This window comes from Achroia grisella, unplaced genomic scaffold (genome assembly GCF_030625045.1).
Source record: "Achroia grisella isolate CSIRO2021 unplaced genomic scaffold, CSIRO_AGI_Agris_v1 utg848, whole genome shotgun sequence".
NCBI classification, from domain to species: domain Eukaryota; kingdom Metazoa; phylum Arthropoda; class Insecta; order Lepidoptera; family Pyralidae; genus Achroia; species Achroia grisella.
The window spans coordinates 990,987-1,005,651 of NW_026713041.1; the positions used below are offsets into that span (position 1 = coordinate 990,987).

At 31.3% G+C, this 14,665-nt stretch overlaps 1 protein-coding gene across 2 annotated transcripts in view; it reads right to left on the reverse strand.

Moving 5' to 3' along the window:
• LOC131852409 (receptor-type tyrosine-protein phosphatase kappa) overlaps positions 1-14,665 on the reverse strand; it is a 168,543-nt gene that overhangs the window by 132,223 nt on the left and 21,655 nt on the right. The gene's annotated exons all lie outside the window — the stretch shown is intronic.

The following is a 14,665-nucleotide window of genomic DNA, read 5'->3' on the forward strand; positions in this document are numbered from 1 at the left end:
AATTCGACAAACTTTTTTCCGGTTTGATTCACCATTATCGTTATTGCCCGACTCTTATTTATAAGCCAAGTTACAAGTTAATATTTAATAAGGAAACTTTGTACATATTCTTTTAAACGGCGAGAATAGCAAATTTGTGTCTGGTTGAGACCAAACTGCAACGAGTTTTTATGTCATCTTGTTTCAAAAGATATTTAAACTTTCGACTAAATCTTAAAGAAAAACCCAAGAAACAAAGTTAAGGAATTATGGAAAGAATAAACAAACCAACATAATGAATGAAAAGATATGAACGAAAGTTATAAAAGCGCCATTTTCATTAAGTAATGTATCATACATACATTATTTCATGAATATTCTTCTTATACAGTAGAGAAAAAATATTAATACAAAAAAATTTACATTCAATTCAATTTCGGCTAATATGTTCCAACATGAATAAATGATTTTTATTTTGATTTGATTTATAATAGTATGTGTCTAACTGAATGCATGTAAATTACCTATTCAACAATAGTATTTCCGAACTGATACTATATCAGAACCTTCTTCTGAAAAGAGCTTATTCCTTTAATGAGCTCATCATCTCATGGGCAGCGGTGATCACTTGCCAACATGTGAGTTTCAAGTTTGGTTGTCCCCTATGTTATTAAAAAACATGATAAAGCCCTCCATATTAAATTATTTTCAACATCTATAAATGTATAATATATCCACCTGCTACAATTTTATTAAAAACAAACTTGTATGCTACGTCATATTACTAATGGAACGTGTAATACTTTGACCATAATGATGACGTCATATAATTTAAGTTTAATTAATTAAAATAGTTTCTTATACCACGGCATGTCATTTATCTGGGCCATTTCACAGCAAGCTTCATATTAATAATTTCATTTTATCATTAAAAGCACTTTAATTAATCAAACGAGAATCTTGAATGTTTATCGGAAAACGATAACTATGCATATTCATTATTGTAAACTGCATTTTTAATTTATTAATTTATCAGACATTTAACAACAAATAACGGGCTCGGTGTTCCAGAGGTTTAGTACACCGCTTTAATTCCGTTAATCGCGGGTTCGATTGTTCGCACGATGCAAACGTTTTAATTCATGAATATTGTTATATTTTTATACATATATGTACATGATTATTTGAATTGGTCTGGTCGTCTTCTACACAACATGTTTTAAGTATTTATATAACTGTAATACCCATAACATTAGCTCTGCTTAGTTTGGAAATAAATCGCGCTGTTTAAAATGTACCACTGGTGCCCCGCCAGCATAAACCGTTAGCGCACACGGATGCACCACTCACACAACATTATCATCAACTAAAAATATGGTAAGATATACTAATATATACATATTATAGGGATATGTTGTGATTGCTTTTGTTTTACATTCATACCAATTATGTCTTACTCGGTCTTCCCTTTAAATAAATCAAACCAACACTCACCAATGACACTTTAATAATATATATTATTTTAATACTAATTCTGAATGACGCATCGTTATTTCTGTTCAAAATTAATTATTTAAACCAACGTAGATATTGTAAAACGTCGCCTGCGTGACTACTCTTTGTCTCATCTATTTCGGCCGCAAAGTTGCTTTGTAAGATGTGCTGAAATTACAGGATATGGAGTCATAATATATGCCATATATGCCTTTGGAATCACAACGCATGGCTAATATAAAACTATGTCTGATACATGATATGACATACATGATAACGTGATGACCAGACTACTACTTACCACTTACCATCAGGTAGAGCCGACGACTTGTTATAATTTTTAATAAACATTAACTAAATTATTCTAGAGCGAACAAAAGCGTAAACATTTTGCATTAAAAATAGAAGCATGTACGCTATTATAACCTATGTAAAAGAAAATATATAAGTATCTAAAACCTTCTCTTCTTTGAAGTCCCTTAAAAGCCAACTGGAAATAAGCATTATTTATATACTTTCAAAACCGTCACAGAATCACGAGGGACCCCGAGCCGCCCACGACGGCGTGGTAATATACTGCCACGAAATAAAGATTACTCGACGTTAACACGTTACCGTGCCATTACCACGACACTCGGATTGCCTCTCAAATGATCGCCATGTTGTCTTATTCATGAGTCTCTACAGAGACGTTTCTGACAAGAATTGCGTGCACGGCGCTTGATGTAAATACGATATAAATAAGTAATTCTAAGTGGATTGTACGAGTAAATCATTTCTATAGACCAGTGAGTATACATTAACTTTACTGATAAAATATTATTTATGCGACCAACTTCAAAAATAGAACTTAACTATTAGACTTGACACATTCTGAACGAAAATTATCTGAGTGTTTATAAATATAACACGATATCTTATTGTTCATTAAATGACTGATTCTTTAAAATTCAGTTACAAGAACTGGCTAAAAAATTTTAACTCATTTTTTTAAAGGTTACGGACTGTTAATTAGAAAACGGCTATTAATTAATCAACTTGTGAGTTAAAATACCGCAAATGATTTCCCCCACAGAGCGCTGTGGCAGCTTTGCTAGACGTCCCGGTTTTTGTGGTACCTACTCCGTCCCGATTATTAGGGCAAAAAAAAAATGTCCTGCGCGGCAGAAGTCTGGTCCTGCTTTACGAGATATTGCGACCTTGTTTTTTTGTATTTCGATTGGTTAGAGACCATTTCTTGACCACTTATTCCTGTTCCACAGATACTACGAGAACATATACCACAGATACTACGAGAACATATACTTTTTTTATACGCCCCGCTTTGTTCTTAAACCCCGTTTAACCTGATAAAAACTGACTAAGTCTATAAAGGTATTCTATAGGTACTTATACGAAATCATCCTCTGATAAATAAAATTAACAATAACTTTAAACTTGTATTCGTAATCAAAATACTACCTGACCATTTCTCTTGAATGAAACTTCCCCGGACAGATCGCAAACACAAGTGCTGGTGAAGCAACTTGAAACTTTGTGTAACCAATAAACTTTTCCTCGATATCTCAGAAAGGCAGGTCTGTCGTCTTGTTTTGTAACTTTACGTTTCGATATTAATAAATATCTACATATCCTACAGACTACCTGTAAGAAATGTTTATCAGCATTGGCAATACAAGAATGCCATAGAAAGAAAACATTTTTTAAAGAGTTTCACAATTTTATAAGAGCACCATTTAGGTGGACTGCGTGGGTACTTCTATCTACCTATTCCAGCCGCGAAGCATCATGTTTTGTAAACTTTATTTCGGTTGAAGAGAAAATTAGGCAGTGAAAGTAGAGGTCATAACATTTTAAAGTTAACGTTTTAGTCCTTTAGAATGTCAATGCATGAGTAGTATCAATAACGAAACATGACATAGTACAGTTTATGTACATATATAGGTGACTGTTAACACTTACTGAGAGCGGAGCCGTCAGTTTCCTATTCCAATTATATAAAAATACCGCGATGTTAAAAACCAGACTTATAACCCATTTCTACCTCTGCATCTGCATATAATACTTATTATTTATTTAAATATCAAGCCTTTTCTATAAATTAAGTTTATTCTTAGAAATAGCAGTAGAAACATGTGGATTACTCATTCCATAGATATAGAGAATGTCGCAGTTTTTTTAATAAATAAGAAGTAAATTTTCTTTGAAAGCCAAAAGAAGAGAACGAACTTACGTTTTAACAAAAAACGGAAGTTCGTTCTCTTCATTCTAACTTCATACAAATTTATTACTAACTGAGCCCGTGATTGCGTATTCATATTTAGTTTGTAAAGCGATTGAAATGATACAAACACTAAATATCACTAAAAAGTACTAGAACAAATCAATAAAACAAAATTTATTGATTGTTGTTCAAGTTTTGTTTATTGCTTTTGTCATGTAAGATTAGACTGAAGTTTTGATCTTAGATGTATTATCATCATCACGTTAGTATATCTCCTAAGTAATAGTGTAATTATTACACTATGACATATATAGACCGTAGATTAATTAGACTTGTCATAAGTGTGTAATGGACATGTATGGATAAAGATATTTTGAATTTGAATTTGAATAGAACCTATTTTTAACATAAGTAGGTACAACGTATGTAATATATTTATTTCGATAGTATATATTATTACAGCACGGCTTATTTACAACTTTCTGTAAGATTAGAATAGATATTTCAACTCTATTCTCTTTGATTCAGTGTTATTCAGCTCGTACAAAACTATTGGGAGGCAATAACGCGATTATTGGGGCGGAAGCTTTGATGGACGCCTCTCTAGACCCGCCGATAAACCGTCCACTTCAAGTTTCAAACAGGAGGGGTTTTCACTTATTATGTCGATAAAATCTAAAGCGAATTAATTATGCGAGACAACGGGAGACTGATCATTTTATTGCAGTGTTAAAAAAGTACTAATAATTATTATATTTTCTTATAATATGACATCTAACGAACATTTTCTAAAAATACTGGTTATTATTCAGGTATTCAGCAATAAACTATAAAACTATAGTTATAATTGAAATACTTTGGGGACATCAATAACGGAGTTAATACACTTTGAGTTTCCTTTTAAAGTTATCTTTATTTATTATCTTTACGCTCCTATCAATTAAAGTTAATAGACAAGCCAGTATGTAACATCTTTACAGATTTTGTATATTTCCTATTAATGAAACATTGTTAATCATCATTTATCACTTATCGAAGTTTATAAATAATAAAAAAAAGTTGCTCTAAGTAACTGATAAGCGAACTGTAAGATACAGCCAATTACAGTGAATTGGCTGTATCTTACACACATAAAAAATAAGAGAAGTGACAAGCTTCATTCTAAAGAAAGATGCCAGCTTTATACTCGTTCCTTGCACAAAGTCTTTGGATGTACGCCTCCGTCTTTTCTATATCTTCCCATACTTACTAACATATTGTATTCCGGTTCATAGAGATATAAGTCAATTACAATTACTGGACACTATTTTGGTCTGCAACGCGTATGATATATCTGATGTCTTGTGCATATAATGAACTGTGGTTCAACTGTCATTGCTGTTATCGACAATAGCAGTTACCACAGTTATATGCCAGTTACGTAGATACCAGTTATGTAGTTATCCCTGCATACAAATGCTGACTGTATGCTTGATGGCCAACGTTGTAGTAATTTACCTTAATAATATTATAAACGCGAAAATTTATAAGTATAGATGTTTGTTACTCTTTAACGAAAAAACTGCTAAACGGATTTTGATGACACTTTACAGTAATATAGCTTATACACCAGAATATATATAAGCTATGAAAATGTGAAAAAGCGGACACAGCTAGTAAAAAAAAGTAATGTACTGGCGAAATAAAATAGTACTCATTTACTAGGTACTATTTTATTTCGCCGTCATCTTGAAACGTCAATAAAATATTTTCGCAGACTTACAGTGCCGAATCGAGAAGTTAATAAAAATGAGAGTAGCCTTCATCAGACCGACAATGTGCCATCTTCAGGGGTAGGGCTGCCAAACGATATTAACATAACGATGCTCGATATTTTATTTTTATCGTTTCTTTTCTCATATTTATATTTCGTGTCGCGTTTTTTTTTTTCTTTTTTTAGATATGTTATAAAAAAAAGGCTTACATTAGATATGTTATACGACATATACGTAAGGTATTTGTCGTCTACCTTGTACCAACGTTGTACCTTTTTTTTTACCTGTAACAGTATATTCGTTATGCGTATAGTTACAAATCTATACTTTTATAATATTATAAGAGATAGCAGATTTTGTTACGATAAAAGTAAATTGCAATAGGCATGTACCTATTTGAGATGTTCTCTCACGTATTTTATTCCAAAGTGACATAAGGTATATATTATGTTAATATATACTAAACTTACAAAGTTATGAGCATTCAAATGAAAGCCGATGTTACCAGTATCAACTATATACCTACTAATGCGATACGATACAAACAAAATATTACAAATATTAAGTACTTTTTTGGGTCATACCACTTTTATCTGATAGTGTTACTGGATATACTGAGATAAACTAAAATGTTTACACATGTACTTACATGTATATGTACATTAAATAATAATAACAGTGGAAAGGGGAGATTAGAAATCAGAGATTTTAAACTTATCGTTTTCCTTTTATACTAACTCGACGTTCAACTTGGAAAAGCAAGAAAGTATAGAATTTCAAAGATTTAACAACGAAGTATCAGATGCTACTGACTTTAAAAAATAAGTTAAAAGTAAAATAACTTGATCTTAATAACAGTAAAACAACTTTAAATATATCGTTCGAAGTTTTCTTACTGACTTTAAAAAAATATTATTCTTTATTATGTGTTAACGTAAAAAATGTTATGTGAGTAAAAAAATATAACAAATAGCTATGTCAATATTGTAACCATAACTGGTATATCTTTGAATACATTGTGAAAGAAATGTTACCAAGATAAACTTTCATCTTTCCTGCCTTCATACAGCTTCGTTTCTAAGCTGTGTTTCAATTGAAGGTGGATATATATATATATACATTTAAATTGCAGGAATTTTGAAAATGACATGAAATGACATTTTAGTTCTCTGGAATGAAAACACGTGGGGATTACAGGCATCACATTGAATTGAATTGAAATTAATGATATTATTCATGAATATAGAATGCATGTCTTTCATCATCACGTATACCGCTGCCGTGCAGGGTGGGTAGCAGTGGTTACGTGTCGTTTATTATATGAAAAAATTATATCAAATTCCGTTATTGGCAACCCTAAAACAAAGAATAGACTTGTCGTAATTTAGATTAATGATGCTTAGAACCATTATTAATAATAAATGAAGGGATCAACAAGTTATTCTAATTCACAATTGCGTGATGGAAAGAAGTTTTTAGTCGCTAATTGGCAGAAATAGGCTGAGTCTTCAAATAAGCTGGCGAACAACCCAACTCAATTACAAGTACAAAATAAATTACTCCCAACAAAGTCATTACAGCAATCCCTTCATGGCAAAAGATTAATTTATGTATATAAACCTTTAATAAAGAGATCGACTACAGCCTATTAACGTACCGTCACGTCTCACACGTCCTGGCAAGGCCGCCGCGGAAATAAGATATGTAATGTGACTCCACTTCCGAAGAATATATAAGGACTTTCACTTCTCTTGTATACAGTCATACTATGTAATCTAATAGTGATGTCACTTTCATTTAAGTAGTACATTAAACACGTACTTTGTGCCGAAATTAATAGAATTTATAAAATACATAACTTATTATCACAGTACATGGTCTCACGTGTATTTAAAATGAAACTAAAATGGTAGTTATCGGACAAAATTAGGAAAGTGGTATATATATACACTACATAGCAGTTCTATAATAGTAAGTACTAGTACCGCTTTACCGCTAAAAACAATCCATTTATCGTATCTCCTCAGTTTCAAGACACTCTCCTTGATGTGAAGCCAAATCTCGAGGTCCTTGGCGTTGATATATCCAGTGACGTTCAGTTTTGCGGTCATTTGGAGGACAAGGCTAAAATAGTCTAAAAAAACTCGGTTTGCTCAGTAGAGTGAGACGGCGGCCCATTGCTTGCAATTATACAAGGCGCAGATCCGGCCGCATATAGAATACTGTTCTCATCTCTGGGCGGGGACACCACAATACCAGCTACTTCCATTTGACCGAATTCAGAACCGAGCAGCCAGAATCATTGCTAATCAACGTCTATGTGATAGACTCGACATATTGGCTTTGCGGCGAGATATTGCATTTCTGTGCATTTTCTACCGCATATATCACAGGAAGTGTTCTGAGGAATTGTTCGGATTAATACCAGATACGGTGGTGACACCGTACCACCCGCTAGAAACTAAAATACCATCCTGATCATCTGGATGAATGGCGGTCCTCCACAGTGCGGTTTTCTAGAAACTTTTTGCTACGTACAACCACATTGTGGAATCACCTTCCAGCAATGGTATTTCCGAACCGATACAATATTGAAACCTTCAAGAAAAGAGCTTATTTCTTTTTAAAAGGCCGACAACGTACTTGCAATTCCCCTGGTGTTGCGGGTGTTCAAGGGCGGCGGTAATCACTTACCATCAGGTGAGCCGCATGCTCGTTAGTCACCTGTGTTTTAAAAAAAATCTATATTGTAGGTGAATTATGTTTAAATTGAGTAAAATAGTTAAAAAAATGATCTATGTGTTCATCAGCAAACTATCTAGCAGTTTGACGATAAGAGTATATTTATATGTATATGTTTAGTTATCTAGTACCTGTAGTTGCTTATAGATATTGTAGTAACATACTGATTATAGTTACTCATAGTTATTGAAGCACTTTAATTACTCTACAAAATGTTTAAACAATTATTGTTTCCAGTGAAAAAGGGAGCTTTTCCTGAGAACAAGAACTTAATAATAAGAAAACGCTTCAATAATTAATATGAACATAATTTTTCTAATCATTTATACTAATTCTATACTATTCTATACTAATTCGTGAAATTTCAAAGACGTTTCTATCTGATATTACAGATTAAAATTATTGAAATATTTGAGTCGTTTCCAACATTACGAATAAAAGAAAAATCATCAGATAATTGAACAAGAAAATTGTATTAACTTATTCAAAGAAGAGTACGCATAGATATTTCTAAATACAAATATAGCTGTACACACAGTTTTCTCCGGGGAAAGTAGCCAATTTACACGCTAATTAAATGAAGTTGCAGCTAAAGCTCGATCGGGTCTCCTGGACTTCGGAGTTACTACAAATGTCTACAGAAATACTATTTGCTCACATTAACGATGTCTTTTTACTTTTGTAACTATCATTGCAATCGGCGGAATTATTTTCTTCTTGAAGATTGCATTTGTGGAAAGTAGAGCACCTATAAGTGCATTTTACAGTCGCTTCTCAATAATTACGTGCAGTCATTATCTATAAATTGGATTTTATTACCTAACTGTATGGTTATTGCCTTAGAAAACTAAATAACTAATAAAGTACAATCTTTAGTCCTATAATTTGTGATCTAATATCATGAAATTGAAATCAATAGCTAACGATTGTTCATCAATAAACTGTAGGAGCTATACCGATGGATATACGACAAGAAGGGGTTGCTAGTAATGGGGTTGCTAACTATATACCGTGTCAGGTTTACCTCCACGCGATTCACCTGGAAAATATTGTGATAAAATCCTGGTGAATTTGTCACGATGGGCTAACTGGGCTTGACTTCATACTCATTTTATCATCCTCTACTGGGGTCTAGCCAGCGTAAATTATTAGTGCAGGCGGTTGCATCATTCCATTATTATAAACAATATAGAGTAGCATATACCTGTTAGTCGTCTTTAAAAATATAGGTTGTTTGTAATTAATTGTGCTATTAGGCAAACAAATTTACCAGCTCTTAGAATTGAACAATTAAACATGACTTTAATGATAGGTCTAGTAATACTATGTAATATAATTAATTAGGCAACATCTTATAGGTAGCGAAATTCTGAGCAACTGCGGCCGTATAAGAGACGTCGAGTAGCTACCTAAGTGTTTGGAGAACGTAAGATAGTTGTTTATGTTACCACAATAAGACTACTAACACTTTGATATACTTTAACAACAATGTATCACATTTATGTTTCATTGTCGTTATCCTTTACCTTTGTGACTGAAGTAACAGTATTTGTAACATAATTAAACTACAGACTCTCAACATTCGTATAAAATCATATATATAAAATTCTCTTGTCGTATTTTTAGTTACTCCTCCGAAATGGCTTGACCGATTTTTATGAAGGTTTATATGCATATTCAGTAAGTCTGAGAATCGGTTACTATCTGTTTTTATACCCCTAAGTGATAAGGTATATCCACCCCTTATATTGTTTTTAAATTTTTTGGACAAAATGTAATTTTAATTTTTTTTTTATAATGTGGCATTAAAAACCACAATACAACCCTTAATATTCACCCTTCTAGCACTAACCCTTATTTTTTAATATCTATTTTAATTTACACGGCAAAACAACGTTTGCGGCCTCAGCTAGTACAGCATATAATTTTATTACATAACATTAGGTAACAGTTTTAAACAAAGAGAATAACAAAATCTGAGTACAGAGGTACCTATATCGTTTTTTTAGCTTACGATATTAAACGAACAATTTTGGAAAGAATTCAAAAAATTAGCTAAACTGTAGGTAAAAATATATTTTATATATATAATAATGTATATGGTATGGAATTTGTTGTGAAATATTAATAGGAACAGTAATTATAGATATTTTGTATCGATATTATTATTCTAGTACCAATTTAAGTGAGTAATAGGGAACTAATTTTCATTGCTAATTAAAGTGCAAATATAATGAATTAGTATGATTAGTATCTAATAAGTTAATATGACCATACCGATAGATTGGGATGTATTAATTGGGCAGATAAAAAAAGGCTATGCTAGGTGAACCTTACGTTTCCGTAAAACGAACTTTCGCGTTTATATTAGAAAAGGTATTGTATTATTATATAAATAATCATACTAATATTATAAATACGAAAACATATCTGTTTGTTGGTTTCTTTGTTGCCTTTTCGATTTCAGCTAAACGATTGAACAGTCGTAATGAAAATGGACGTGCAGATAAATTGTATCATGATAACGAAAATAGGTAATCTTTAATCTGAAAAAAAAAATGGACGAAATTGCGGGTTGTTACAAGTAGTGAATATAAATAATGTGAGAAAAATGCACACGTATTGAGGCAGCAACACATATGTTGGTGGCTCAATACGTTATTAAGTTATCTTTAATCTGAAACAAAATCGACTAAGTTGCGGGTTGTTACAAGTAGTGAATATCCTAATGAGAGAAAAATGCAAGTATACACATATGTTGGTGGCTCAATACGTTATTAAGTTAGCTGACAGCATCCATTCCCCAGCGCAAACAGACGCAATGAGCTCTCTGTGGATTTAATAATATCGTGGCTGTACTGCCAGGCTATATATCTAAGTACATACGCAACGTTATACGAATACGTAAATTGTTTGTATGCTGAATTATGTAGTCTTGTTAATGTTATAGCGGTAGAGAACAAATTCTGTATGAATATATTTTTACACATTTGTTTGTATGTATATATTTCTAAAAATATTCATTATTAAAAAAATTCAGTGACTATATACATTTTGTTAAATTGTTACAGAACTTCTGAAACTATTATGTTATACAATTTTTGCTGATAATAAATTCATCAATACTATAAAAAAAACAACATTAACTGCTAATTATTATTTGCTAGCCGTTATCCGCAATCTTGTTTGAACAAACTTTCATTCCCTATTTCAATGCCTGCCAAATTGTTTTTAGTATATAAGATAGCCTATGTCTGCCGTCATGATACAATCTACCTTCACGTAAAATTTAATTAAGATCTGCAACTAACAGACAGACTTCAGCATTTATAATTTTAGTATTATTAACAATTATGATACCAGAGTAGGTAGATCTTAAAGATTTGGACGACCTATACTTATCTTCATATAAGGCTCAATGTCTAGCTTTCATTGGTTTTTGTTATCGTGTTCATGGAAAAGTAAGATGAGATTCATGCCTTTTTCAAAAAGATTATATTGTAATTTTTCCGTCGGAGGGATGACGACATTTTGAAGATTTTTCAAGACGAAAAAAATGTTTTATGTCGAGTATTAGTTGGTTTTTGTTATTCTGGTTACGATGCCTTTACAATAACAATATTATTATATTTATATTTGATTATTCACATAGAATTTAACAAATCTATAATATACTTTCCTATTGTTTCTATATAATCCGTATAAATTGAGATATATATAGCTACAACTAAAAAGCTACAGTTTTTAAAATAAAACAATCCACATTTCATTCAAATAGATACAGAATATTCGAAGTGCCTACTGCGTAACTATACAACAGGAACGTGCTATATTTCTACATGATCAGGGTGGTGTGATACACTATCTCGGTCACGTAGCAGCATATTACTTAACAGATATCATTATTAGATTAACTATATTACAGATACTCCTAGTTGTACGTCTTTGAGTAGTGACGGAGAGGAAAATATTATAAATATTAAAAACAATTGCTAATAGATAACATGAAATATTCTTTAAATCGGTTATACATATATATGTAAATTAAAGTCATTGACATTCATTATTTGAATTTGGTGCGTAAATATATATTGACATTTAGCATTGCAAAAGAATCCCAAAAATTTATTTTTTTAAATATTACTGCTACAGGCGGCTTGCATACCATTATTTTGATATCCCTTTTTTATACACTTTTGACTTTTGTTGTGAGCCCTCTTATTTTAATTATATTTTTAATAATATTATATCATATATTTTATATAAATTAGGAATCAGTTTAAAATTAAAATTATTAGAAAAGAAAATAAAAATAGTTGTTACAAATGTGTACCCAACCGCCAATATTTAAAACTTTAATTTTAATAGTACCGAACTAATTATACAGAAAAATTAATACATAACGAATTAGATCGAAATTACTATTATGGCGAAATATAAAACAAACATTATTATAACATAATTGATTAATCAGACTGTATGTTTGCTAAGAAACTGATTTTAATTGTGGGACCTTTTATTATAAAAGTTTATCTAGTTTACCTTAAAAAATCTAAGTTATAAGCTTCACTTAACTTTACATATATATTTCCTACACAATCAAGTAGGCAATCAACTTCTTTGCTTATCTAAAAAAGTTCCTGATGTCGAACGGCACCGAGTCGCAGTGTTTGCATAATTATACTCAGTTTCAGCCAAACCAAAGCGCTTATTCGAGTTAAACCACTCTTTGCTTTTAAGCTTAGCGCGGTCCTAAGCTATTATCAAACCAACCAATCTAACTAACAATAAGATCACAGTACCTACATATACATATGACTATACAAATAATAAAAAAGTAACTGATCGCTGTCTGTACATGGAAGATGTTACTATTTACAATCATAAGAGCTGTCAGGTTGTTTGCTATAACGATTTTTTTAGGCTTTTAATATTTTTTTACTAGATGATTCAGAATTTATGTCAGGACATCAAGCCGAGTAGATAAACAAATCATATATATTATCCATTACTCCTTTAAAAAAAGTACGTTATATTATATTTAAATTGATTTAATTTGCTATTAAAACTGTGGAGACTAATCGTAGATAATTTAATAATGTCAAAATAAAAAAAAACAAACCTTATTTAATCACATTTTCTCTATTTTACTTTAAATGTAAGTTATGTATATTTGATCATATAATCGACATTAAATGAAAAATTATATAAGCTACAAAAAATTCATTAAGTATAAGTTAGTCATTTACAATTTGATTAAATCCACTTAATCACACTAAACTTGATGATGCAATCATATTACCAACAATTACTAATGTTAAAGAAAGTCAAACTGAGAGATACTTGCATAAACCAAGCACCTTCACTTAGATAACTAAGTTAGAGAATTTAACATAGGGCGAACGTTATGGTCGCAAACTTTCAAGTTATTTCGGAGTATTAGTATCCTTCTAATTTGGGTTACTAAGTTGCTGTTGAATAACAAATCTTAAATTGATTAATTATTTATGACTTCATAAACAAATATGTATATTATGTTATCACGTAGTTTTAGCCGAAGAAATTATAAGCTTTGTCTTTTTAATATTTATCTTTTATATAGAGATAAAAGATGAATATTAAAAAGACAAAGCGAGACGAGACATCCCCATAAACGCTCATACCATACAGTTTTATAAAATTCGTCTGCACTTACTTCCATCCCCTATTTCATCCCTTCCATATTATTTTTGTTCTACAAAATAATAACTATATCCATCCTAGCAATACAATCTAACTTTAATATTTCACACCTAAACCAACTGTGATATAATTTCATATAGTAATAAATGAAACCTTGCAAAATGATCTTTGAGTCGACAAAATAAAACTCGACCATTTATTACACAGACAAAGTTGCGAACACGAACCAGTTACTTATATGTACTCCTTCATAACGTACATCAAGGTATATAAAATCATTAGTTCCAAAGAGTAGGCCGTGTCGCATTATCCTCTTTGTAGAACTGCCCTTCGGCACCACGGAAATTATGCCAATATTACTGTCGAATGGAACGTCTTGAGAGTTCCACTTGTATCCTCTGTGCCGCTCTAACAAGAAAGCTGTGCGCAGTAATTCCATTTACAAAATTTTGATTATCTTTTATATTAAATTATCATAAAATATCTATCATAAAATTTACGTGTCACAATGTTACTTGCAATGTTACATACTCCACCGAAACGGCTTGACCGATTTTTATGAAATTTTATATGTTTATATTCATTAGGTCTGAGAATCGGCTATTATCTATTTTTCATACCCCTAAATAATAAGGGTTGTCCACCCCTAACAGTTTTTTTTTTGACAATTGGATAATTTTTATTTTTTTTTTTAGATATGGTATTATAATATACATACGACCCCAAAAACAACAATTATATTTTCCCATACTCTTTATACCTGACTCTTTGTACCTGACAAACAGTGTCC